Source organism: Nycticebus coucang, chromosome 14, assembly GCF_027406575.1.
Source record: "Nycticebus coucang isolate mNycCou1 chromosome 14, mNycCou1.pri, whole genome shotgun sequence".
Taxonomy (NCBI): domain Eukaryota; kingdom Metazoa; phylum Chordata; class Mammalia; order Primates; family Lorisidae; genus Nycticebus; species Nycticebus coucang.
Window position 1 is genome coordinate 57964067 of NC_069793.1, and position 27465 is coordinate 57991531.

At 45.9% G+C, this 27465-nt stretch overlaps 1 protein-coding gene across 17 annotated transcripts in view; it reads right to left on the minus strand.

The window, feature by feature from the left end:
* The window catches only part of PPFIBP2 (PPFIA binding protein 2), a 156256-nt gene extending 131399 nt beyond the window's left edge, over positions 1-24857 (minus strand). For 6 of the 17 annotated variants that reach the window (XR_008374180.1, XR_008374182.1, XR_008374181.1 and 3 more), the window contains exon 1: positions 24587-24848. The gene's annotated coding sequence lies outside the window, so the exon portion shown is untranslated. Of the gene's footprint in view, positions 1-5475; positions 5678-24586 lie in introns of those variants that run through there. The other 11 variants (XR_008374183.1, XM_053561074.1, XM_053561072.1 and 8 more) reach the window with 8 other exon arrangements.
* Between the last annotated feature and the right edge of the window lie 2608 nt (positions 24858-27465).

The window sequence follows — 27465 nt, forward strand, 5'->3', positions numbered from 1 at the left end:
ATAGCCAGGCACTGTAGTGGACACCTGTAGTCCCAGATACTTGGGAGGCTGAGGCAAGAGAATCGCTTAAGCCAAAGAGTTGGAGGTTGCTGTGAGCTGCGACACCATGGCACTCTACTGAGGGTGACATAGTGAGTGAGAGTCTGTCTCAAAAAAAAAAAATCATAAGTAGGCAGGAACTCTAGATTAAGACAAATCCAGGGCAAGTAAACCTTAACTTATCCCACCCACATTGAATTGCAACCTTCCATTCCATTTTCTCAACTACTTTTCTCTCAATAGAAAGGGTTAGGTTTGCAACTGCTATTTGGAACAGGTTCATGCAGCCCAGTATAGAGGAAGAAATCAGGAACAGATCTGGGAGTTCCCATTACCCCTGGTCCTCCAGGATCTCCAGAGCTTTGGAAATAGCTGAGCCAGAACTGGGACCTGATCCTTAAGTGCTGCCTCAGGCCAGGGGCCACCATCCCTGCATAGAAGGCAAGGCCTGGGGAGGGGAAGGGAAGGAGTCCTCAGCTAAGAACCCCACACAACCACAGAACTTGGATTCATCTCCTACCTTCCCATCACCGAAAGACCAACAGATGATGACGTGTCACCACATCATAGGAAACCAAAGTCTTTTCCCAATTATAAATTACAGCTGCTCTTAAATGGTTATTTTAAGAGATTCCTTTTGCTATCCCTACACTGGAGAGATAGCCTCTTAAAAGAACGTAAGAAACTTGCTCTATTTGGTATAGTAGAGCAAGAAGCCATTTGCAGCATCAAAAAATAAAAAGGAGGAAGACAGATGAAGGAAGTTAATGTAAGTGCCTATATTCTCAGTCCCATCCCATATTGACTGACAACAACTTTCTTTTTAAAGGACAAAGAAGAAAAAGAACTTAAGTTTTATAGTCAGACTGACTGTTACATCAATGGCTGGGGACAAAATTATTTAACCTCTGAGCATCACAAAAACCAATCTTATCATTATGGGCAAAAGTAAACAAGACAGACCTCAGGTAAATAAAGCAGATTGAACCAAACATCTGATTTAACTTCTCAGTAAAATAACAGAGGAGTTTATTTCGAAAGACAGCAACGCACAAGGACACAGAGAACATGATAGGAGGATTAGGGAGGTGGCAGGGTGACATCTAAGCAGCAAGCCTTCAAGGACAGCCAGTCTGAAAGCTCTGTGAGAGATTTCTTCAGTAATAGGAAATTGACAGAACACCCGATGCATCTGAACATCTTAAAAGATTTATGTAATTGAATTTCATTCAATGATAAGAAAATAGGAAAGCCAAGCAAACGGCAAAAGAACTCACAGAAACCAAAAGGCAAAAGTAATGATCATCCTAACAATGGAACATCACACGCTGGTCTCCACAAAACTCTACGGGCAGAACACGGGGATGGGAAGTTGCTTGTGGGTGAGAGGATGGACTGGAAAGGGGGCGGAATCCTCATTCTAAAGTGGGACTCATAAGCCACTAGACCAGGCATCCTCAAACTTTTTAAACAGTGGGCCAATTCATTGTCCCTTAGACCACTGGAGAGCCTGACTGTAGTTTAAAAGAAAAAAACTATGAACAAATTCCTATGCACACTGCACACATCTTATTTTGAAGTAAAAAAACAAAATGGGAACAAATACAATCATACTGCCTCATGTGGCCCGTGGGCCGCAGTTTGAGGACCCCTGCACTAGACAATGGAAAAACATAGCAGAACAAGCGTTTTTTTTTTTTTTTTTTTAGAGATACAGATATAAATACTAAAAGAATTTTAAGTAGTTACATCTGAGAAAGAACATGGAGTGGGTAGTCTGGGAGATGGCTGTTTTAACAAATCATATTACAATGGCTTGACTCTTTAAATTGTGTTACTATAGAGTGATTAAAATTAAAATTAAAAGCATTAAAAAGATTAGAAGAGATGTGGCATGCCAAGATTCAATCAGTGCGGCTTCTGTCTCCTCTACAGTACCATATGTTGGGTAGGTAATTGTTAGCTACCTGCTACAGGTTTATCCAACAGTATCTCACTTAATCCCACACACCAGTTAGAAATTATTCTCCCTTTTCCTTCCCCCATGACTTTAATTGTCATTAATTGTCCTCATATCAAAATTGAGTACATAGGATTCATGCTTCTCCATTCTTGTGATGCTTTACTAAGGATAATGTCTTCCACTTCCATCCAGGTTAATATGAAGGATGTAAAGTCTCCATTTTTTTTAATAGCTGAACAGTATTCCATGATATACACATACCACAGCTTGTTAATCCATTCCTGGGTTGGTGGGCATTTAGACTGTTTCCACATTTTGGCGATTGTAAATTGAGCTGCAATAAACAGTCCACCTTTGCAAGACATGATTGCAAGAGGGACTTTAACTATCAAATCCAATCAGTGTAAACTGGCTTATTGTACCCTCAATGAATCCCCAACAATAAAAAAAAAAAAAAAAAGAAAGAAATTATTCTCCCTGTTACAGGTGAGAAAACAGATTGGGCAATGTGCCTGAAGATGCGCACTCTTTTTCCTCCCATTCTTCTACTTTCCAGAAGGAAACCTGCTTATAGGGTTTTGAGCACAAGAGTAAATGTCATCTGGCTTACCTTTTAAAAGATTACTCTGTTGTTTGGAAAATAGACTGTAGACTGTAATTCACTGATACAGCAGTGAACAAAAGAAAACCAGGCAGGAGTTAAAGGCAGCACCGGCCATAGTAGTCTTATACCTTGAGGGCAAAGCCAGTAAAATGTCCTGATAGATTGGACATACACATGAGAAAGAAGAGTCAAGTGTGCCTACAAGATTTCCGTCTGGAGTCTCTGATGGGGAGACCTGCAGGACTAACAATGTGGGGTGTCTGGGGGTGACCTGAGGAGACTGATTTTGTAAATGTCAAATTTAAGATGACCACAGACGTGTAGAAAGATGCATGGAGCAGCCATTTGGAAATAGGAGTCTGGTGTTTAGAGAGAAGTCTGGGCTGGGGATATCCATTTCAGAGTTGTCTGCATAAAGACAGTATTTAAAGCAATTGCATGTAGTGATTTAAGAAGTGGTGTGGATAAAAATAGAGAAGGCCCAGGACTCTCTGAAGCTATCAGGGAGAAGAGGAACCAACAAAGGATACTGAGGGGGAGAAAACAGCCAGGAAAAGTGAGGAGGGGAGCCCAGAGCCAAATGAAGGGTTTCAGGACAGAGGGTGCAGTCAGGTATGCCAAGTGCTGCTGAGTCAGACCAGAGCACGTCACCTCTGCAAGCTCATGCTGGTGGTGATCTCACCTGCTCCCACGGCCTCCTCACCTGTCCCAGGATTACCTCACCCTAGATGACTGCAATCCCCTCCTAACTGGTGGCCCTGCTTCCAAGCAGCCCTGTCTATCACTGCACTAAAGATCACCTATCTGGGTGGTCTCCAGACTCTGGTGTTAATCAGAATTGCCAGAGAACTAACAAAGCACAGAGGCCTACCTTTCATAAGTAAAAGAGGTCCCACCCTCACAGCTGACCTTGCCATTCAGGTGGTTCTGATACTGGACAAAGTTGAAGTGATGGAATACAAACACAGCTCTACACCAATACGAGCACGCTTCTGCTTTCAAAGTCTCAGGGGCTAGTCACCAGCCATCAGGTGAAATGCATGGCCTTTAATCATGTGACTCAACCTACTTGGTTTTAACTTTAACTGTCATTATACGCACCCCTGGGCAGACCTCTGCCCCATCTCAACCAAACACCTCATCATTAGTGGAGTGAGCCTAATTGTTAATTGGCTATACCTGTTGCTTTCCTTCTTCTATGCCAATGGCAGCATAAAACTAAACTCCCATCTCTGTGCTACGACAACTCTTTTAGGAAACCATGTTCAATCCCGACCACCTAAGTGGGACCTTCCCATCATCTCTTTCATCCTGCAGGAAAGGAGGTGAGTAGCTGTGCACAGCCATCTCTCTCCCCAGCAACCCTGCCATGTGTCTGAGTCCCTGTTCTGTAAGCACTGAAGAAATATTTACAGACTTACTGATAAAAATAAACCAATTTGTGCCCTCCATGCTCTATACTTCCCACACCTGACACCCTCTTTTCTCTCCATATCCCCACACTGGAGGGCCCCAAATGCTCCCCATTCCACCTCAGTGATGCCAGTACGGTCATCAAGCCAGAAACCAGGAGTCACCCTGGGGCTTCTCTTTTCTCACACACGTCCACTTCATCGCCAAGTTCTGTAAAGTCTCCTTCCTCACCCTCTCAGATCTGTCCCCTCATCCTCACCTGGCCTGCTGTTGTTACCGATCAGAATGACCTTGCTGGCTTCCTAACTGGAAGCTTCCAGCCTCACCTACACACATACCCCTCACCCTCCGCACTGCTGCCAGCACAGCTACTTCACAAATCTAACCGAGGCTCCCAATGCGTTTTACAGCACTTCTCTAGTTTCCTATCACCAGGCAGCAAAGGGACACCTGGGACCTGGAGAAGAAGTTAAAGAGCCATGGGGTAGAGAGAGCATGAGCTCTGTAGTCAGACCTGCATTCGGATCTGAGTTTCTACCTTCCTGAGCTGTGCCCCTGACAAATTTCTTAACATCACTGAGCCTCATTTTACCTATTTATGAAATCCTGGTGAAAATACACACACTGTGGGATTGTAGGAATTCAAGACCTGGTAGGAGTTTACAGGTGTGGCAAGGATAACTCTCCTGCACCACGGGTATTAGCTTTCCCCAGGCCAGAGGGGCCAGACACAGCAAGACAGCAAAGAGGAGTCAAAGCAGGGCAGGGGAGCAGGCATCGGGAAAGCTGCTATCAGACTTGCTGAATCCTTCAGTGAACGTCTGAGTCCAATAAAAGAGATGAGGTAGAGTTTTCACTTCTATTGTCAATGAACAGAAGCTTAAGTAGCCTAAGAAAACCTGAAGAGGAGAAAACAAAGGCATGCCACTGAACAGGCGTTCTTAACCAGTCCCTGTCTAATCACAGTATCAGTAACTCCTAATAGCTAACATTTGTTTAAAGCTTTGTAGCTTCAAAACTGTTTTGCACATACAAGGTTTCTTATTCCCACGTAGACATTCCAGATCAGCCTGTACTGATTAGTCCGTCAGTTGAGCTGACGCTGGTGGGGGCTGACATCTGTCAGAATTGTGGAAACAGCCTGAAACCTAGATGCAGGTTGGCAGTGCTGGGTGGCGGCAGGGGACTAACGCAGTATTTCTTGCTTAGCATCTTTTTCCCGCTATACCAGGTTAGTGAGTTGCACACACTGGGCATTCCCAACCACTCCCAGTTGGGCGAGTTCCAAGAGCTGCCTAAGAACATGTGTGCCGCAGCCCAGCTCTGAAGCCTCTATTGGGAGGATCCTTTTTGCTTTCTGGCCCTTCCATTTAAGACCCATCACATGTCCCTGCTCCACCACCAACCAGCCTCTGTTGGCACAGCCAAGTCCAGATGCTTCCACTTAAGCACTTACCCAAAAAGCTCAAGCCTTTCTCACCAAACCACAGCCTTTTAAAGAGGACTCCATGATCCCAAGCAGCTTTTCCAGCAACATGTAATAACAGGAGGGCACCCAGTCACAAAGCCCATATGCCCTCTTCTAGAAAAGGTAAAATGGGGTGCCAGGCACCCCAGGCCAGACGCCCTCCCAGCCTAGCTGTGCGGCACTATCAGGAGTGCCATCCTCCCTCCTTCTGAAAAGGGCAAGCTTCTTAACAGAAACACTACCCCCAAGACAAGAGTGGGAGGCACCACAGGCTCAGCCCACAAGGAGGAGCACAGGCTCTGGCCCGGAACGGTTGAGACTGAGGTTCTGACAGCTCACACCCAAACTGCAAATCTGACTTTCAGGCTGAGGAGCACAGAGAAGCTCAAGTCGAGGCTCCTTCAATGTGTCCCCTTAATGTTTTCAAACGCTTCTGTGACTCTTCTCAACCCCTGTTTCTCCTCTTGATATTCTGCCCGCTTCCCCAGACCCAGCTGGGTTCTTCTCCCCAACTCAAGGGCTTATTGTGGTAAAGAGGCTATAACAATGCCCATGACCAAGGCCACAGGGCTTAACCCTGAGCATGCCAATGAACAGTTTGGAAACATGTCAAAGGTCAGACAAAGCAGGTACTCCAACAAGGAGAAGAAAACAGGCATAACCTTTAGAATCCCTTGCGAAAAGACTCATTATCTAGTTTAATCTTCATGGTAGTCCTGGGGATACATTGCAATTATCAGCCCCTTATTACCAAGATGTAGCTCTATGGCCAGAGAGCTGGGAAAGAGTGACAGCAAATGAAGCTGGGACCAGCTTGGGAAAGGTCTCACCACCTCTCACTCCTCGAACTTCGCCTGAATTTGTCAGGCAATAGGAACCACTGATGCAGCTGCCCAGAGCACCCCTCTCATCAATGGGGAAGGACGCAAAGACCTCCTCCTCCTCAGGGGAGCTCAGAGGACTCTCTGCATACCCACTCCCAAAGGAAGACCATGCTTTGATAGCATATACAACACATCACCAGACACCCATGCACTCAAGCTCTTTAATCTCATGTTACCTTCCTGTTAGACTCCCTCTCAGCACATTATCCTGCATCTTTCTTTAATGAGAAATGGAACCCCCAGATTCCCTTTCTCTCCATTTCCAACTCCCCTATCCTGTAGAAGAGCTTCCCCTCCTCCATTTGGCCCCTAATCTCTTATCATTGCTGAGATCCAATCTCTCCAATATTCCCCCTCTGAGCTCCTCTTGCACCTTAGTCTCTCCTGTTCCTTCTTCTCTACCTACACAAATATTAAAGTCTCTGCTACTGAGAAACACTGCCTTTGACCCTGCACCTCTAGCCACTGTTCCATATTTCTCTTCTGCCTCACCGCCCACCTGTATGCTCTCTGATGCCCACTGCTCTCTGATGCCCACTGCAGGAGACTTCCACTGTCCATTGAGCTGCTTCTGTTCCCATTTCCTCCAGAGGGAGTCTGGGGTGGAGTTAAAAGCTCGAGGTGGAGTGTGAATGCCTTGGGGGAGAGCCCAAATTCCAACATTCACTATGTGTCCTAAAGTAAGATGCTTAACCTCTATGCCTCAGTTTCCTTAACTGTAAAACAAAGGATGGTTATGGACATTAAATGAGTTAATAGAGTAAAACACTGAAAGCAGTGATCAGGCAGCATCTGCTAGATGCCTTCTGCAGCCTCTCCTCAGTGCTGCTACTCTCCTCTGGTGTTTGGGATAAAGCACACTCAGAGTTCCTCCCAGAACTATACAGGCTACATTCACCTGTGATACTTTCCCTGCCCTATCACCCTCCTCTTCCAGTACCCAGGTCTCTGTGGGTCTCCCTGTGCAGAGATGCTCTTCTCTATATCTCCTCCTTCCCACTCCTACATTTAGGCATTCAGAACCCAAGCACTGGAGGACCTCCTCTCACCTGAGCAATACCTGGCCTCTCCCACAGCAGTCCAAACTCATGAGCTGGCATCCAAATTGGAGCTGACCCCAAAGTGTCCTAGACTCATTGTGGTAATGGTTATGGCTGTCACTTACTCAGCACTGAGCTAAACACTTGTTTTTCACTATCTCAATATTTATAATTATTATTCTCCAGACTTTACAGGTATGGAAACAGAAGCATGGAGAGGGTAAGCAACTTGGCCAAATCATACTTCCATGAATCAGTAGGATAAGATTTGAATCCAGGCAATTTGACGCCCAGGTTACATTCCTAACCACTGGGCAGTACTGCCTCACGGGGCCTGACCACCTCCTGAGAGGTGATACTCCAGCCAAGGAGAGTGTTCTCATTTCACTGTGCCTTTTTCATGCTGTCCTCTCAACCTAAAGGCTCCTTCCCTAGTCTCTGTCCATCAAAACTAATTTTTCAACATCCAGCCAGTTCTATGTCCTCTGCAAAAGCATACCCCACCCCTAGCTGTCCAAATGAACCTCTGAAGAAACATGGGCTCACATCTTCCTTTAGTTTCTGTTTCACATTGCCATGGGGATATCCAATGGGAGAACACTGACATCTTTTCTTTCCAGAAGTGGGTGAGTGTGTCTGGGGGGGAGGGGGGGGTGTCAGTATCTGATTGGTGGAAATGAAAGAAGGAACTAAGTATGTGTAACTCAGCCCTTCCTTCCCTCTCCCTAGAGCCACCTGGACAAAGGAAGGGGCCTGCCCAGGAGGAGGCCACCTCTGGCCTAGAGGTCCCATCACGGGCTGGGGTGATGTACCCATAATCCACATGGTGCCCTCTGAGAGCTTGGCTCTCTGAGCCTACAGATTGTGCTCACTTTCTTAGGTAGGGTAATGGCAAGAAGACAGTCTGGCAATGCAGGCGTTTGTGTTGTGGCCACTGAACAATGCCTGCCAAAGTAAATTAAATTGGAGTCTGGTTTATAGATGGGCCTTGTCAATTTGATCAGTGTGAATCAAGCCGTGGGCAACAGCCACCCTATGAATGGATAATGAGGGTGTCTGGCCCACAAACCACCCTCCTAACAGCCCTTACCTCCATTTCCTTCCCTGTGTACACCCCATCTGCCCCCATGGCAGACACAGCCCTACCCCCTGACAAGATACTACTGGGACTGTGCTTCCTAAGGCCCAGAATGAACCCTTCAAAGAAAGCTACCCTCATTTTCCTTCTCACAACAGAGAACACACAATTTACCTCTAGGGAGGAACAAATGGACATAAAGTCATTTCACTGCCTCAACCTGATCACAGACTCAGAGAAATGCTTCAAATGCAACATCAACACAATTATTTCCAAAGATCTTGATCTCAAACACCACCTCCCTAAAAAATAACATAAGCTAAAAGATATTGTTGAAGTTGAGTGATGGTAAGAGGATTCATTATACTATTCCTTCTATTTCTATGTATGTTTAAATTCTTTTTATAATAAAAGCTTAAAACAAAAAGCTAAAACACCACCTAAGGATCTGGGCTTCGAGGGTAAAGGGTATAGGTTTCACCACCCTTCTAGCAAAATTGAGATTTGAACCTGAATTTGATGCATTTGTTGCTTCTTCTACAGAAGCTGGTCCCAACCTTTTTGGCATCAGGGACCAGTTTTATAGAAGACAATTTTTTCATGGATCAGCATGGGGGTGGGAGGATGATTTCAGGATGATTAAAGCACATTGCATGTCCTCCTCTGATCATCAGGCATTAGATTCTCATAAGGAGCAGGCATCCTAGATCCCTCACACGTGCAGTTTACAGTAGGGTTTACGTTCCTGTGAGAATCTAATGTCCACCACTGAACTAACAGAGGTGAAGCTCAGGAGGTGATGCAAGTGATGGGGAGCAGCTGTAAATACAAATGAAGCTTCACTACCCCTCAGCTGAGCTCTGCAGCCTGGTTCCTAACAGGTACAGTCCACGGCCTGGGTTTGAGGACCACAGTTCTATGGTACCATTCAGACTCCCTGAATAGGTCTTAACATTCAGCTAAATTCCTTACCTCTCACTTTACCCTTTCTCTGATGAGGGGTTAGACCCTCACCATTTCTCAGCCAGACTGCAAAAGCTGCCTCTTTCTAACTCTAGCCAACTCCCCTTCAGTCCATCTTTCCCAAGGCAGGCTTGTCATGTTCCACAGAGCTCATGACTGCTCCCAGGCCCCTAACCCTGCCACAGCTCACCACTGCTTTTAGCAGAAAAGGCTGCATTATGAAGTCCAACTAAAGTCCTCCAATACAGTCCTCCTCCTAGCTGAACGTCTCACCATGTTCCAAGTTCCAGCCACATTGGACCACTTCTTACCCCCAAATACAGAAATACCTTGTCTCTATTTTCTGTTTCCTCTTCTTGGGATACACTTCTCCATCTATACTTTCAAATCATACTGTGCCAATGCCTGACCCAAATGCCCATTGACAGAAAACCCTTCCTGACATCATTAACCATCCCCAACCTTAAGGCACCAGATGCCTCCTCTCTGCTGCCGTCATGCCTGCCACTCTCCTTATCATCAGAGCTATTTACATCACCTACAAAGATAATAATTTATATGCTAATAAGTTGTATTATTTATCAATGTGTCCACCTCCTCTTTTAAACTGAGCTGCTTCAGAGCAAGGAGTATGTCCTATTCAATCCTCTATCCTCACCTCCCAGCAAAAAGCCTCATGTGGACATGCAGTAAACATTTGCTCACACAAAATGTTAAATGTTTGTGTATCTGAGTGTACAGCAAAGGGAAAAGAAGCAAGTGACCTTGGCTATCATTCTGAAATAAGGGTCATGGGTCATCTATGATTGCCTCTCCCATCTAACTTTCTCCCTACCTGAGGCCCCTCTCTCTTGTAGTTTGATATCCAGAGGTGATGTCAACTTTTCCATAGGTGAACTTGGCCATACTTGGGCCTGGCATAAGCAGAAGACATAATTGATGGATGCAATTATATTCCCAAAGGACCAATGAGAGAAAAGGATGTAACTCCCCCTAACAGAAGATAAAATCAGGTGTTTCTCCTCATTCCATCATTTTAGAATGCTAAGCAACAAGAAAACAACAGGTCTAAGTTGGCAAGTCTTCCCTGTTATGCCTTCAGCAAAACTTTAGCTTACAGACAACTACCTCCTATAAGGCTCCCTAGCTATACACTTGGGATGAGGGAACAGGCCCCAGAATTTGGCAGGCTCTAAGTAAACACTAATCGAATCAATCAAAATTTATTCTGTATTTTGAACCTTCATTTTGACATTTGACAAACACTTCAATTTTGATTCAGTGCAACGGTTTTCCTTTTGCATTAAAAAATTAAACCAGCAGGAGACAAAATATTTCCTTAAAGACTGGCCTGTGTGCTGTCAACAATAGCCAGGCGTCTGCTCTGTCAGGAGGAGGGGGCTCCCCTGCTGACCTGGGCTGTAGGGTATCAGAAGCTCTGTCTTCACTGGAGGGCTGAGGGCAACATGGGAGCCAGAGGAAGACACTATACAGAACCCAGTCCTACCAGGCATCCACATGACAAATAAACTTCTAGGCCGGAGCATTTCTGGGCTGAGCTTTCAGACAAGGCAAATAAGCTTCTCCACTGGCCAGGGTGAGTCTAACTTCCTGGGACCTGTTCTGCTTCTAAGCCTGGAAGAACCAGCAGTGAGTGCCCCTCCATTCCTGACCATGACATTAAGCCTTGTTCACTGAGGATTCTGGAAATATCCTGTTAAGGGGTGAATTGTGGACCCCCACCCCCACCCCCAGTTCCCATATTGAGTTCCTAACCCCTAGGGCCTCAGAATGTGGCCAAATGTGGAAATAGGGGCTTTAAAGACATAATTACATTAAAATGAGATCACGCACATAGGCAATAATCCAGCACAGTTGTCCCTATAAGAGATTAGCTACCAAGGGAAGATCATGTGAAGACACGAAGAAGTCAGCCCATCTGCAAGTGAGGGTCCTCAGACCAACCAACCCTGCCAACACTCTGATCTTACACTTCTGGCCTCTATAATTATGAGAAAATTAATTTCTATTATGTAAGCCCCACCAGCCCCAGCCCCAGTCTGGTACATTGTTACAGCAGCTGGAGTAAACTCATGCCCACCCCAATTTTATCTTGGACACAACTAGCTAGGCGAGCCTATGAGAAGAGGGCAGCCTCTTTTCCAGGATATTAGTCTCTGTTCTGAGCCATTGGTGTTCCCCTTCTCTCAGTCTAAGGAAGACTTTGCTTTATATCTTCAAACCTTAAGCAACATACAGGTAAGGACAGTTCCTCATAGTCCTTTATCTATATCCTTTGTAAGTCAGCTCTGAGTTGAATTACACTTGGAGACCAAACCATTTAGTAAGACCAGACTTTAGGATGCTACAAGAAAGAAATCCTAAGACCCTATATCCTGACAAGCTATTAAAATGCATTTAAGGGATCAAGAGATCTGGGCCTTACCCCTCTTCAACCCAATTCAATAGCTCCAGCATATGATGTGGGGAGGAAGTGCCAGGCCAGTCTCCTACCCTCAAATCACCAGTCACAGGACACTTGCCACTAGGATAACGTCCCTCAGCCCTTCCCTCTAAGAGCTCTGAGGCCGGAGAGTGGTTTAGGGACTTTCCCAAGAAAAGTGATCCCGGAATCCACCCTTTGCACACACGTTCTTACAGCCCAAAGAGAAGCCTTCTGGGGCAGTACACTGTATTAAGTAACCCCTCCCTAGAGGCTTAAGTGGTCTTGCTCCTAGAAGCTCCAGCTGAACCCCAGGTGAGTGGGGATGTCTAAAAATCTCCTGGAACCTCTCTTCCGTCTTTCTTGCTGCTTCTTTTCAACAAAATAGGTTTTTAATGCCTCTATAGAAGAGGATTCCTATTAAATCCAGAGGTGGCTTTGAGAGAAGATAGCAGTGCTGTACTGGTGCCCTTTATCTGGCCCCACAGCTGTTATTACTGGACACTACACTCTTAGGGGACACCAACAGCCAGAAAGGCAATCAGTCCAGGAGTTCCTCAGGAAAGGTTTTCACGTGACGTGTAACAGATGCAGCGAGATGCATTTCTCACGGAGCTGATATGATCCTTCTCATAAGTCCCATTCCTCAATCAACCATCACTTGGTTTATATAAAATTCTCTCTTAAAAATATAAATAACCAGTTTGGTGCCTGTAGCTCAGCGGCTAGGGTGCCAGCCACATACACCTGAGCTGACCGGTTCGAATCCAGCCTGGGCCTGCCAAACAACAATGACAACTACAACCGAAAAATAGCTGGGCATTGTGGTGGGTGCCTGTAGTCCCAGCTACTTAGGAGGCTGATTGCAAGAGAATTGCTTAAGCCCAAGAGGTTGCTGTGAGCTATGACACCACAGCACTCTACCCAGGGTGACATATTAAGACTCTGTCTCAAAAAAAAAGAAAAAATAAATAAGTAACATGACATTTGAGGACTGGATTTGTGATACAGTGAGTAACCCTTAACAGTTTACAAAATGCTCCCTATTAAGTGGTAGGGCAGGGAGGTAGAGCTTTCTCCTACATGAAGTCTCCTAACATGAGATCTGGAGTCACTCAGCCCACTACTTCTTTCTCTGAATATTCCCTGCATTTTCCCAGTGGAATATCACCCACAAGGTGGTCTTCTCAACCTTTCTCTCTCAAATGAGGGAAAGTTTCCCATTAGGAGGCCTGAAGGACCTGGATCCACCCTGAGGACAAAAAGCAAGATGTGGCCACCAGGGTTAGATCAGGGCTCTGAACTCTAGGAGGAAGGCCACACTGGACAGAGGTTGGGCTCTGGGCAGACTTGTTCTGCAGTAAGGACCGGCTGGCTATACAGGATACAACCCAAGAATGAACCCTGCCTTAAGCAGACAATCCCCACCAACACCCACCTGCCCATAGCCTGAACATGTCATCTGTGAAAACAATGCTCTTCTTTCATGTAGGTGTCTCCATGCCCACTCCACACGCCTGCATGGGCAGGCTCTCTGCAAACTCTCACTGAGCTATATCACCCCTCCTCTCCACCCCCGCAGCCCTACCTGGGCTATTTCCCAGGTTTTTCTCTCACCTTGCCCCATCCTTCCACCCCACTCCAGAGCTCTGCACTTGCTATCCCTCAGGACTGACACCCTGGGGTGCTAAACAGGAGAAGTTAATGTAGGTAACTTGTACTAATGATAAAGTAGCTAAAGCCAAGGAGCTTTTTGCATAAATTAGAGAAGACTCATCTTGTTCCATTTTCTTGATTGGGTAAGAAAATAGAATTTAGCCAGTAATTCAGAAATTACCTATAGCAGTCTGGAAGTAACAGTTTCTATAACATGAAAACTATGCAACTTCCTACTACCTATTTTAGAGATTAATTTCCTAAATATGTATGTGTATATATATTTATCAGAGCTGAGGTGGCCTTCATGACAACCTGGCCACATCCACCAAGTGGCTCTCAAAAGTTAATGTGGTCTGCGGTGTTCCATGTGAATACCTTTCTGCCTCAACATGGTGAGAGCCGGTCTTAACTGTAAATTTAAGATTGAATAATCCAGCCTCTAAACACAGAGGCAAAAGAGTTAAAGTACAAGAACTGGGGATCAGGTAGACTGGGAGACATAAATCTTATTTCAGCTACTCAACAGCTAGGGAACCTTGGGAAGAAGCCATGTTTCTCGGATCCCATTTCCTCCTCTGTTCAAGCTTGGAAAGGTTGCTGAGAGATTTAAGCCAGTCAGATGCACTATGAGAACGTAATACAGGATCACGTCCAATCCCAGGTGCCCTATTTAACCTCATTTATGCCTCAGTTCTAGCCAAAGCAAACCTCCAGCTGTTTTCCACAGGTGCCCCTTAACTGACATTGCCTGGGCCTTCGTTGGTGCACTGCTGTTCCTCTGCCAGGAATTCTCCATATAAAGGAATGTCTCCAGTCCCTGTCTTCCCTTCAAGACACACCTCAAATTCCACCTCCTCAGCAAGAAGGCACCCCAATGTCTTCTTTCTGTGAATAGTCACTGTATTTTCTAAGCCTTATTACTGCCTGTTTTGAGTAAGGGGTCCATTCCTTAAGTTCCACTCGGCAGAGAACACATCTTAGTTATCTCATATTCCCAGCATCACCATTCTCAGCACAGAGCACGTTTCAAAAGCCATTTCATGACTGAAGTAATAAGTGAAGTCATGGCCTGCCAATTCCAGAGTACTTAAGAATGACACTCTACCTCTGCTCTTAAAAGGTTAGGAGTTTTTCCAGATGCAATGGGCTGTTCTGCTTTTGGGGTTCCATGGCCTCCCTTCCTACCATCATCTTGCCGGGCTCCCTCCCTGCCACCAGATTAAGATATTATGCCCCCAGGCATCCACAATGCTTAACCACAGCACCCCACCCAAAACCTCAGCCGACTTAAATGAGGCTCTGGTGCCCACATCCCTTCCCTGCCTCCTCTCAGGGCTGGAACCTTGCTCTGTGGCAGACAGACTTCCCAGTGTCCCTGGATCACTCCCTTCTATATCTGCCATACCTTGTCGGGTGCCTCAGACCACTCAGATTCTCCAAGTCCCAGGATGTTGCGTTCTCAAAATCTGCAAGGGCCATGAATCTGAAAGAGCTTTCATGCCCCAGTCAGGGGTTAGGCCAAAGCAGGCATCAGCAGAGAATGCACACAGTACAGTCACATCTTTGGGATCATCATCTCAGACTTTTCCTCAGAGCCTTTCCCCTCTCTCAACCCCTGCCACTAAGTGGGATGTTCAGCCTGTGACTTGGGACACAGAAGTCTCTGCATAGCTTTAAGGCCAGCCTTCCCCAGCCTATGTCTACTGCAAGTCATCTCAGCTCAGGAGCCACTACCAGATTTGGCATTCCAGTACATTTCCCCCTGGGGTCCTACAGTCTTTTTTTTTTTTTTTGAATTTTAACAATGAGAAGAATCTAGCTAAGCTGGTTTGCTTATTATTTCTTGACCCCACTTCGCTTGCTCAGGCTTCTATACCTGTTACTCATGACTCTTGGTTGACCAGCATCATGACATCCTCCTCTTCCTGTCTCCTCAGGATCCAGCCCCAATTGGTTGACACACAAACTTTTCTCTTTGCCAAAATCTCACAGCACTTGAGTTAGACCTATGACCATTTAACACACCCTCCACCCCTGTTATTTCATAAACTCTTCTTTAGTCAATACTGGTTAGACAATATCCTTTTCAGGCAGACTCCAATACATGCTCTAAGACAACTGCTTGGCCTAGAGATAAGCCTGAGTTATTTGAAATTTCTTATACTAAGTCATGCTAAAATCTGACCCCTCTTTAATTCTCAACCACCACTAACAGGGACCCTCAGCTCTGCCTTCTGAGCATTGCAGAACATGTTGACTACCTCACCTACCTAAAAATAGCAGTCACATCCCTGTGTCTTCCTGTATGTACTCAGGTTCTTCCAGAGTTTGCAGGACAGGGACCCTAGCTTTGCAGGATTTGGGGTCCCTATTCTACGTGCCTCCATAGTGTGTGTGTGCAGGGATAGGGCATCACCTCGAGGGGGCCAGTCTTGGTCAATGCTGGGAAAAGGTACACCATCAAGGTTTAAATGCAGAACTTCTATTAATGCAGCCAGGCTAAGCGAATTTATGTGGGTTTTTCCACATGGATGGGTAAGACAGTCATGCAATTGATTTTCAGAGCCTAAGGGCAGGACTTTGCACTTACCCCTGCCACATCTCATCCAGTGTGTTTGAGCTCTGAGCTCTCCGTTTGTTGCCCTTGTCCTCTACATCAGTGATCAGCCATCTGAAGCCAGGGTGTTCCCTGCCCTGTGACCCAATTTTGCCTCCCAAACTTTCTGTTCACCTCTTCCATGACCACACCTCTCTGTGCCACACCTGGGAGCTCAGAGAATACTACTGCCCCCCTGAAATTTCAGGATAAGCACTCTGTATGACATAAATCTCTCCTCCTGACAAAGCATTTGCGTTGGGCAGCTTGTGAATAATAGTGAATCTACTACTATTTACTAACTGCCTATCAGGTGCTAAGTACTGTAGTCAAAATTTCATCATCTCACTTAATTCTAAAAACCACCAAATAAAGTTTGTTCCCATCAAACAGATGAGGAACTGAAAGCTCAGAGAAGTAGAGAAACTTGCTCTAACTAGCAACAGCACATCTTTCTGTACAGAGCTGAGATTTATATGGAAGACTCTGATTAAGAGTTCACATTCTAGAGCTACCAGAGTCCCCAGGAGTTAGAGAGGCCAAGTCTTACTGGGGGAGAAAAGCTGCTGCCAGGATAGAAAGACGGGAAGGGGGTGAGGGGGGTAGGAGAAGTTGTTTTCCTAATACCCAGAAGCAAAACAATAATCCCTGCCTGGGGCACTGTGCCGCACCAGTGAGCCAGCACAGTGAAAACCCAGACAGACACACAGGGCTGTTGTTATTGTTACCAGGTGAGCGGTTGCATCGAGGAACCAGATGTCTTGGCTAGTCACAGGAAGAGCTTATGTAATAAAACTTTTTCATGACATCCAGTCAAGGTCAGGTGTCAGAGCCAAGAACTATTCCTTTGCTTTGGTGAATGTTGAATTAGAAGAATCTGCCTTCCCATCCAAATCTGCTTTCCCCCTCCCCTCATGTCAATCCACTCTCTCCCCTCACACAGCCCCCATCCTGTCCCTAATGCTGGTAGAATTTGGAGTTTTGAATGCTAAGTTTGATACCACACCCCAGTGGGACTGGGACAGTCCTGTCATCCCAGGATCCCTTCCAGTTTAGCATTTATCTGCCACCTTTCACTCTTAAAAGTATCCAGTTTGGACAATAAATTAAATTAGATCTAAACCTCCAGAACAATCAAAAGTCTCTTTACTTTGCTGGCACCTGTTTCCTTTCCATAAAATGAGACTAGCACTGCTCCCACCACATGAAACTTTGCTCTGCCTTCCCTCTGAAGGAAGCTTTCTGTGGGATCAATCTACCTGTCCACTGACTCCACGAAGCCATGCAGCATTGAGCTAGCTATTCATGCAAAAACCACTTTCATTCAGAGGAAAAAAGGCCTGTTGTTGGAGGAAGGGAACTGTTGCCCATGAAGAGAGAGGAGGTGCCACCTAAGCAGGCAAGAAAAGGTAATACATTTTTGGTCTTCCTAAGCCTAAGCTGTGGCTCCTCTCTTGCCTGTTCCCTTTCTCCCCACAATAGACCTCTTGGCTCCTACATGACTTCCCCTGCACCCACATATAAACACACACACACACACACACACACACACACACACAACAGTTGCCAACCAAGGAGTTCCTTCTGTTGGGGCTTTCTAGGTCTTTCTGTCAGGGGTGGGTTGAAGAAGATTGCTAAGAAGACTTCTTAGGATGCCTGCTCTAGTCATAGGAGTGGCCCTCCAGGTCAGAGTGAGAGGTCCAGCTGAGTGGGACTGGTACATTCCAACCATGCACAGTCAGTGTGGAGTTATATCTTTACCCTTGAGGGTCAGGACAGGAGTTCTGCCCATCCCCACTAAACTCCCTTCCAATAATCAACAAGCACCAGCTATCCCTAGGCAGGCAGAGAAATCCTGAGATTTGGATCTCCTCCTTCCCTATGTGGATCCTCATCCCCTATGGGATACAAATAAAGCCAAAGCAGAGCCACCTGGGAACACTACAGCAGCTGGGGCCAGGGACAAGGCCAGGGCACGTAGAAGCTATTCCCCATAGCCTCACCAGGCTAACATGTCTCTTCCAGGAGATACCTTATTAAGTCCTCCACCTACATGCTTTCTAAGACATGCACAACCCAAATACAAGTCTGCAATCTAGGATGTCCCTGATACTTTACCATGAGTGAGCAGACTACTGCACACATTTTGTCCTTAGTATAGAAAACAGTTAAAAAATTTCTAAAGACCCCTCAGAACAAGGTAAGGTAGAAATGGGAAGGCCTAGCTACAAAGCTCAAAAGAACAGGGAGGCTTGATAAATATTCCCTCAAAGTTGATGCCCCGGTATTCCTTATGTTTTGTTTTTATTCAGCAATTACCACATCCCAGGCAATCATCTAAATGTTTTATGGGCATTAACCCAGCTCTGCTTTAGCAAATCAAAGTGATCAGGGTACATGGAAGAAGCAAGACTCCAGCCTGGGAGGCTGGACACTGAGGAGCCTGGCTGACCAGGGAATTGTAAGAGGGAGGGCTGAGGAGGAGAGGGCCAATGAGTCTGTCACCAGCAGTGCAGTTTCTAGATAAGGTCTGACAGAGGTAGCCTTCACCCAAGCATGGATCCTCGAAACTGGCCTCCACAGGGCTCTGCCTGCAGGAGATCCCCCCACTGGAGGAGGTCCCCATAACTGGTTGTCTTCCCCAGCTAGCCATTTGTTCTCCGTGTCCCAGCCCCACCCTAGTGCTATACAGGCAGCTTCTCGTGAACTGGTTGGATATGTCCCGAATGTTTTAGGTGAAAAATGGTGCTTAGGTCTTGGCATACAAATTTTCATAGAACTGCTAAATTCACATTCCCAGAATAAAACAATTAACATACATATACCCACACTAAGCATAACAAGTCTAAAAGTGCTGATACCCTAAATCACTCCCTATTACCCATCAGCCCCACATACAGCTAGGCTACTGGACAGAAAGATGCCTTCATGAGCATTCAGGCCTCCATTGGCATTGGCTACCAGCAAACATTTCCCCTCTGAGTGCCTGACCTATAAGACTTCATATTTAGCTGTTTTGCAGATTGAATTCACCCCAAACTTGGTCTCATTCCCATTTTTTCATTGCCTAATGGAACCTCTGTCTGGACCTTCTGGCAGCTCTCCTCTGGCCAAACTCAAGTGCACTACAGAGGATAGAGCCCCAGTGCACTACAGAGGATAGAGCCCCAGGCTAGAATGCCAGGATGCCTGGGTTCTGCCACTAAGATCTGGGTGACCTTGGGTAGGTTTCTTTGGGCTTCACTATCCCCGTGGGTAAACATACAAAGGGCAAGCAAGAAATTACCCAAGTCTCCCTTTGATTCCAAAAAGAATCAGCCACACTCATTTTCCCTTCCCCCTTCCAAGAAGCTCCTCCATGCTCTCTGCTACTAACAAATGCCTCATTCTTCCCCCAGCAAACTAGCACAAAATGTCAGCATCCAGCATGACTCTTCTCTGTCCCCCAAATCCAATCAGTCACCAAATCCTGCTGGATTTCCTGTCACACTTGCACTCCTCTGTTCTCTCCTTTCCATCCATATTGCCATTGCCTCGATTCAGATCCTAAGCTGCTTCAATTGGTTATTCTAACAGGGTCTCTCTCCAACCTGCCCTTCCCAGTTGAAGCACAGCTGAGAAACAAAGCTGAAACACAGCTTTCGTGACATCTTTTCTATGCTTGAATATGGAACTTTCAGTGTCATCAGAATTCCAACTTTCAGGGCCTTCCATGATCTCTTCCCAGCCTACAATTCCAGCCTCACCTTTCCTAGTGTCCTCACTCAAGTCCATGACTCTAGCTAGGTAGGCCCACTCCTGGGTAGGCCTGTCCTTCCTCCTCGTCTTTTAGCTTCCCTCCTATCACCCACAAAATAACCTGTTCCTTTCCTTCTTTACTGAGGCAAACATTACAAAGCCATTCAGCTCAAGGCCCACCTCTACTCAAACTCTCTGCACATCTACACAAGAGCTGATGCAGCCCAAAAGCAGTTTGGAGAGAGTGTGGATAGATACATCCAAATAAAGTGACTAAACAGCAGAATAGAGATCTATATTTGATGTGATATGTATATAACAGAAAAGAAGAGTAAAAATTACTTAGGGGTGAGGGGATTTCAAGATTTTGATCTAATTCCTGAATGAAGAATCTAATTCCTTAATAACAGCTTATCAGTCTTGCAGAACAGGGGCAAAAGGGGTTTTCAGAAAGAGGAAATAGTATATGCAAAGGCAGAGAGGCACAAAAAAATAGAAATTGTTATGTTCCTCACTTTGGGGAACAAGCAAAGATGCAGCTGGACAGCTAAATTAGGGCAAGTCTGTAGAGAGCCTTGAATGCCATACAGGAAGTTATACTTCATTCCATACTCTATTGTAACACAGATGGGAGGCAACCCTATCCCATCTGTGTTACAGAGACCAAGATCACTACACAATATGGAAGAGGTGATTAAAAACATTGTGCACAATGAATGCTCAGCTCTCAGAGTGCATAAATGTATATGTATGAATGTGACAGATAAAGAGAGAAGAAATTAAGAAATTACCAAAGAGCACCAAATGACCTTAAGGCCAACAGAAATCATAAATTTACTGAAGCCAAGGCCTAGACAGAGGCCCTGATGCAGATTTGGGCCTCAAGGTAAACAAATTGCCTCAGGTCAGCATCTTTCAGATTATTTACCAGATATGTGAGAGATAAGAATGGACCTTGTGAAGATCCACAAGATCAATCCAGACTTGTCTTTCAGAGTAAGTAAGGGATACAGTTCACCTTTCCTAGACTTCCTGTGGATTCTGTGAAAACAGAGAACCAGAGAATGATGCTAGGTAACATAGAGACCAAGGGAAGTGGAACTCCCAGAGGAAAAAGGAAGCAGGAAAGAAGCAACTTAGGAACAAAAAAAGCTGCCTAGAGTTTCAGCCTCGTAGTGCCCACACCAAGTGGTATTACTGAGTGTCACATCTTGAAGGGGAGTGCACAATCTGTGTAACATAATAAATGTTTACATACCTTGTCAGTTGTGTTTGTATTAGTTTTTCCTTCTCGTGTCTTTTGTTAGGAGGTCTACCAGATGATTTTAAGCAGGAGAGTATCATGAACAGATTTGTATTTCAGAAAAAAAAAAAAAAAAAATCTTATGGCCAAGGAAAAAACCACCTCCAAACCTTACCCTGAACATTATAATCTGAAGGGCACACCATTCTTCATGTCTAAAGCTGAATTTTCCCAGAATTGTTCCTCCCTCCTCACTTCTCATTCTGTCCAATCAGTCCAGAAACTGACAACTCCTATTCCCTGGGCCTCTGTCCTGTGGATTCTCTCTCCAGGGACTCCCCAACCTGTCCTTTCCTCATCAGGCTCTCAGGTCCGAAACAAGGGCTCAGCACTTACACCCTGAGCTGGCTTTATAGTCTTCTGACTAAACTCACCGCTGCCCCACCCCCAGTACCCTTTTCCTTATCACTGCTGCCCTGCCCACACTCCAGAGCAACATCACTACACCAATCTCTACCTGGCTGTCATCAGAATCACCTGGGGGAACTTGGAAAAAAGTTCCAGACCTACTGAATCTGAATGTTCTATAAAGCAATGCAGGCAATTCTGAGGCACTGTCAGGTTTGCAAATTACTACTCTAATCCTTGCTATAGATAGGGAAGAGATGACTACACTGTCCCAAAAACTTATTAGCAATACAGAATGTCAGGGCACACCCCTGACCTAATCAATCCAAATCAGCATTTGAACAAGATCCCCAGGTGATAGTCATGTTTATCAGTGTGAAGAAGCCCTGCTCTAAAGTGTTGTCAGACCAATTATTCCAAAAATATTTACTGGATTTTTTTCTGTATCAGGCTGGGATTGGAAGGGCCAAGGGTGAAAGTTTGAGAAACCATTAATCATCTGCTTAAAACCTGTTATTGGAAATAAATAATTAGGGTAGAATTAATAGAAATCAGATTTTTTTTGTTTTTTTTTTTTGGCACAGGTGAAAAAAGATGTAGGTGTATTATAAGACCCATGAAATTAAGTAGAAGCCTTAAGGTCATACACATAAAGTAGAACAGTCAGTTTGAACCCATGATGGATTTTAGAAAAAAATTGGAGGAAGATGAAGAGGAGGAGAAAGAGAGGAAGAATAATAAAAAGGAAAAGATGGAGAAAACTGTATATCCTAGCTCTGTCTACTAAAAAGGCCTAGAAACAATGAGATAACCAACTTTATAGCAATGAGCACCCTTGGGGTCTAGATTGTGGTCACTAAATACCATTTCTTTCTAGAAGAAACTAGGACTCCTAAGAAAAAATGGCTGAGTCCACTGTGGGAGCAGAACACGTACACAGGAGAAATCACATAGAAAATGCATGACTTGGGCAGCACCTGTGGCTCAGTGAATAGGGTGCTGACCCCATATACCGAGGGTGGCAAGTTTGAACCCAGCCCCTGCCAAACTGCAACAAAAAGATAGCCGGGCGTTGTTGCGGGCGCCTGTAGTCCCAGCTACTTGGGAGTCTAAGGCAAGAGAATCATCTAAGCCCAAGAGCTGGAGGTTGCTGTGAACTGTGATGCCACGGCACTCTGCAGAGAGCAACAAAGTGAGACTGTCTCAAAAAAAAAAAGAAGGAAAGAAAGAAAATAAATGACTTGATAGATACTCCAAATAAGGGAGTTATTAACGAGGTTATTTTCAAAGGAATGAGGAGACAACTTGGATAAGGTCCGTTGTTAAGTATGGGACAACTTGAGCATCAAAAGAATAATAAAAACAGATTTGATTAAGACACATCAGATGTACTTAATAAGTTTACAATGATTCTAAATAAATCAAAAAGCAAAAACAAACAAACAAAAAAAACCATGTTATTGGCTCCCAGGCTTCAAAGTCCAGACTTCTGCCCATGGCCAGCTAGACCATGCTCTATCCTTGTCATCAGCCTCATTGTCTGCCATTTACCTTACAAGCCAAGCTGGGCCACTGACCATTTCTCCCAACCAGCCCGTGCTTGCCTTCCCTCTCAGCTCTCACAGCCCTGGCCACACTCTATCCTCCTGTCTGGAGGAAACCCAGGACCTTTGAGGTTTATCCATATACATCACCCCTTCTTAAAATTATGCCAGATTCTCCCATCTCAGATGAAAGACAGGAATTCCCACAACTTGGCTCCTACCTCCTTTCTGTCATCAATCTCATTCCACTTAGGCTTAAAGTCCAAGCAGATCAGCCTTAGCTATCCCAGTAAAGAGGCCAAGGCTTGTCTCCACAGTAGCACTAAGCTAATAACTGGTATGTTATCAAATCTCAAAGTAATACTAATAATTAAATATGTTAAATAAAATCATGGATAAAGGCAATCTGTGAAAAACTCTCCAATCTTCCACATCTCCCACTTCAAAGACACTTAAATATGAACTTAAGCAGAGTACAGATAGGCTGCCTCTCTTAAGCCCAAGAGAAATAACTTCTAAATCAGGTAACATTTAGTGTATTCTAGACACCAATAATAATCAAAGAATGAACATGTTGAACATGAATTATGCCTACAGCCAACTACTTTTCTGTGGTTAAAGATTTAACTTCACAAAATACACCATAAAATTTGGAAGTGCTTCAGATATGTATTTATAATCAACTAACAAGTGGTTGAGAAAGAAGAGATGGAGAAAGGCTGAAGAAGCAAAATACGGAAAAAGAGAGATCTTATACCAAATATCCAGCTGCTCCAAAAGTAAACATAATTGGATTTGTTTTTAAGAGGATTAAACACAGCCTAGAATGCCTGTTTTAATCCTACCCAAACTTTTGAAGTTCTGGTCTTTAAACCTATCTTATTTTCATTTGAGGAAAAACTGCAGGTCTGGAGTCAGATGTCATAAGGGAAAGAGGAACTTTTTGCAGATATGATCATCCTCATCCTGCAATCTACTGGGACGGGACGCAGTGGATTGAGGTTTTGAAAACCATGTTGCATTTCCGCAATTACCGTATAGAACTGGTTTTAGCCTAAGCGCCGCATGTGGACACACGCTCTGTTAAATAGACATTGACCTGGAGGAACAGAACTAAAGCTTCAGTTTCCACCTGGGGCTTCCTAGTTTACGGAGCAGAGCTCCGGCAGATCTGAGCAGAGCTCCGGCAGATCTGCGCAGAACTCTGAAGTAACTGACCCCCCCCCCCCGCAACCCCTGCGAATCTCCGGGATCACCCCGGCACCTGCAGAACTGCCGGCGGACCCCGGGCAGGGTTGGGTGGAGGCTTGAAGCAAATCCACAGTTTTATCGTCCTTCCAGTCTTCTCGCCGGAAAAAAGGAGAAGGGTCCCCGTCCTCGCGCCTGAATGCGCTCTGGGACCCAAAGAGGCACTGCCCCCCACGGCTGTTTGGTTCTTGGATCGGGCACAGCCTCTGTCGGAACCCCAGTCCAGACGGCGCGGCGTGGGGGTAGCCCACTGACCTGAGTGCGGAATGGCAGCTCTTCTCCGAGCCCCACAGGTGTGCGGGCTGCTCTCGTGTCTCTCCCACTTTTGAACATGAGGGCCGAGAAACAAGCTGCAGGCCACCAGACCACCGATCAACTAACTGCCCGACCGACCAGCAGCGGCCCGGTCCGGCGCCCACGTGACGGGGGCGGGGAACTGCAAGAACCTGGTCCTAGAGCGCTCACTCTCTAACCCCCGGGACCTTCCCCAGGAACCGCCCCTTTTTCTCAGGCTTCAACTCAGCGGGCTGGAACCTGTCCTCCACGGTTCCTGTTCCTCAGGGACCTGCCTGGTCAACCCTCCCTCCCTCCAAACCTGCCATTTCCCCGCCCACCGGCTGCGCTGCTAGTCCCGGCCCAAGCCCCGCCTCCCTAAACAGACCCCGCCCTCCACAGAGCCCCGCCCCTTCGTTTCATCCCATCGGCCTCCGGCACCCTTCCGGCAACCGGGAGGCCTCTGGTGCCACCCATCTCTCTTGCTCCCAGACCCTGGAGCTTCTCCAGCCTTTCCGCACTGTTCCCGGGCCTCTGGGACTGAAAGCGAGGAAGAAGGAAACTTGTGTCGAGAATTGCGAAGTGGGAAAGCAGCATAGGAAACCCGTATTAGAGGCAAGAATTGGGAAAGAAGCATAGGAAACCCGTATTAGAGGCAAACCCTTCGGAGCGTCCAGACTTCCGCGGCCCACGTGCGACCTCATTGGAATTGAGTTTGGTTTGAGGACAGTCTCATTCCTAATCTGAGCCGCTCCCCTCAGCCCACAGTGGGGAACGCCCGGAGGCACCCTGGGTCCCGCGGCTTTCGAACTCTGAGACCTGGGGTGGAGGTCCCCCTAGTGGTTGGCGCCAAATAAAAGTTTTGGTGCCCTGTCGTGAACCGCTGAGAAAAAGAAGCACCAACCTGTGCTCAGCACCAAGGTCCAGTACCTTAGATCCAAGAAAAACTTTGATGATGTCTTACCACAATTATGGATTCTCAAATTGAGGAGAACTAAGCCCTGGAAACCTAGTCCAACACCTCCCCCTTGTGTGTGGCCTGAATCCCTTTTAGTTGTACTGCTAGGTTGTGGCCCTGCCTGGGCCTCCAAGGGCTGGCTGCTCAGTTCATTAAAATGCCCGTGGGCCTCAGATAGCAGCGACACCGGGGATTCTGGCACAGTCCCCAGCTCTGGCAGGAGTTGCCACATGCCTGTCCTCCAGTTCTCTATATACTGGAGAGTTGACAAACTCCACAGGAAGCATCTTTTTTCAACCAAATTTATCCCAGTGGTCTGAAATTACCGGTGGGCTCGGAAGACTTTTTACATGTGAACAGAACTTAAGCCACCCTGACAAATATGAGACTTGTGGTCACTGCAGGAACCTGGCCAGCAGCAGAGGAAGGCTGGGGCCCACAAGAGTTGTGTTACAAGAGGACGCTCTTCAGTTCTCTTTCACTTCCTTAAAATAGCAGCAGAGAGGCTTTTGTGGACTGAGGCTGCCACAGTTCACATGAGTTCATGGGTGTTTCCAAATCTCACATTTTATTGCCCCAGTGGACTCAAACTGCCTTTACTCCAGCCCCCAGAAAATGCCAGCCTGTTCTTATCACTATACAGTTACTTTTTAAAATGTTACAAGCCACTGGCTCTCAAGCATATGTTCACTTTGTGACCATGTTGGGGGAAGCATATTACAAATACTGAATTCTGGGTCCCACCCCCAGAGTTTATGATTGAAATTTGCAGGGGTCCTCAAACTATGGCCTGCAGGCCACGTGAGGCAGTGTGATTATATTTGTTCCCGTTTTGTTTTTTTACTTTAAAATAAGATATGTGCAGTGTGCATAGGAATTTCTTCATAGTTTTTTTTTTTAAACTGTAGTCTGGCCCTCCAATGGTCTGAGGGACGGTGATCTGGCCCCCTGTTTAAAAAGTTTGAGGACTTTTTATGGCCTGAGTATTAGAACTCCAAAAACTTCCCAGGTGATTCTTATGTGCAGACAATTTAGGAACCACTGGTGTAGGTCGTGGAGATGTCAGTCCTCATCACTTAACTATGTAAATCCAAAAAGAGTAGTTTGATCTGAAAGAAGCTCTAGAAGGTGTTCCCAGTCCTGCATACTGCTTTGCCCTGGCTCCCAGGAAGCAAAGAAGCATCTGTTAATGTCTTAACCTAAAAGAGTGATTCTAGCTGCAGGGAAATGTCTTTTTTTTTTTTTTTTGTAGAGTCAGAGTCTCACTTTATGGCCCTCGGTAGAGTGCTATGGCATCACACAGCTCACAGCAACCTCCAACTCCTGGGCTTAAGCAATTCTCTTGCCTCAGCCTACCAAGTAGCTGGGACTACAGGCGCCCACCACAACGCCCAGCTATTTTTTGCTTCCAGTTCAGCCAGGGCCAGGTTTGAACCTGCCACCCTCGGTATATGGGGCCGGCGCCTTACCGACTGAGCCACAGGCTCTGCGGCAGGGAAATGTCTTAACCTAAAAGAATGTTTCTAGCTGCAGGGATTTATGGGACAAGCATGAGTTGTTAGGGGCAGATAAGCCCTGAAGAACTGTCAAATCAAAACATATCCCAGATGGAAGCCTAATGGTACATTATGAGCAACCTCTCTGCTTCCAAAGGTGCTATGTGAACAGTACTGACGCCTATTGATAATTCCACTCCACCCTCCTCAGTGAGGCAGGCCACACATCTGTGATATAGGTGATGTTGTCTACCTGGGGGTCAAGGTGCTGGTTATGTCCCCAGAACCACTGGTAATGGGACTGGGTAATATCACTATGTTTATTTATTCATGCCTCATTCCACAAAGGATTTGGGCTCTCTATACTGTTCTGTTAGTACTGTGGGTAATTATGCTGTATCTATAGG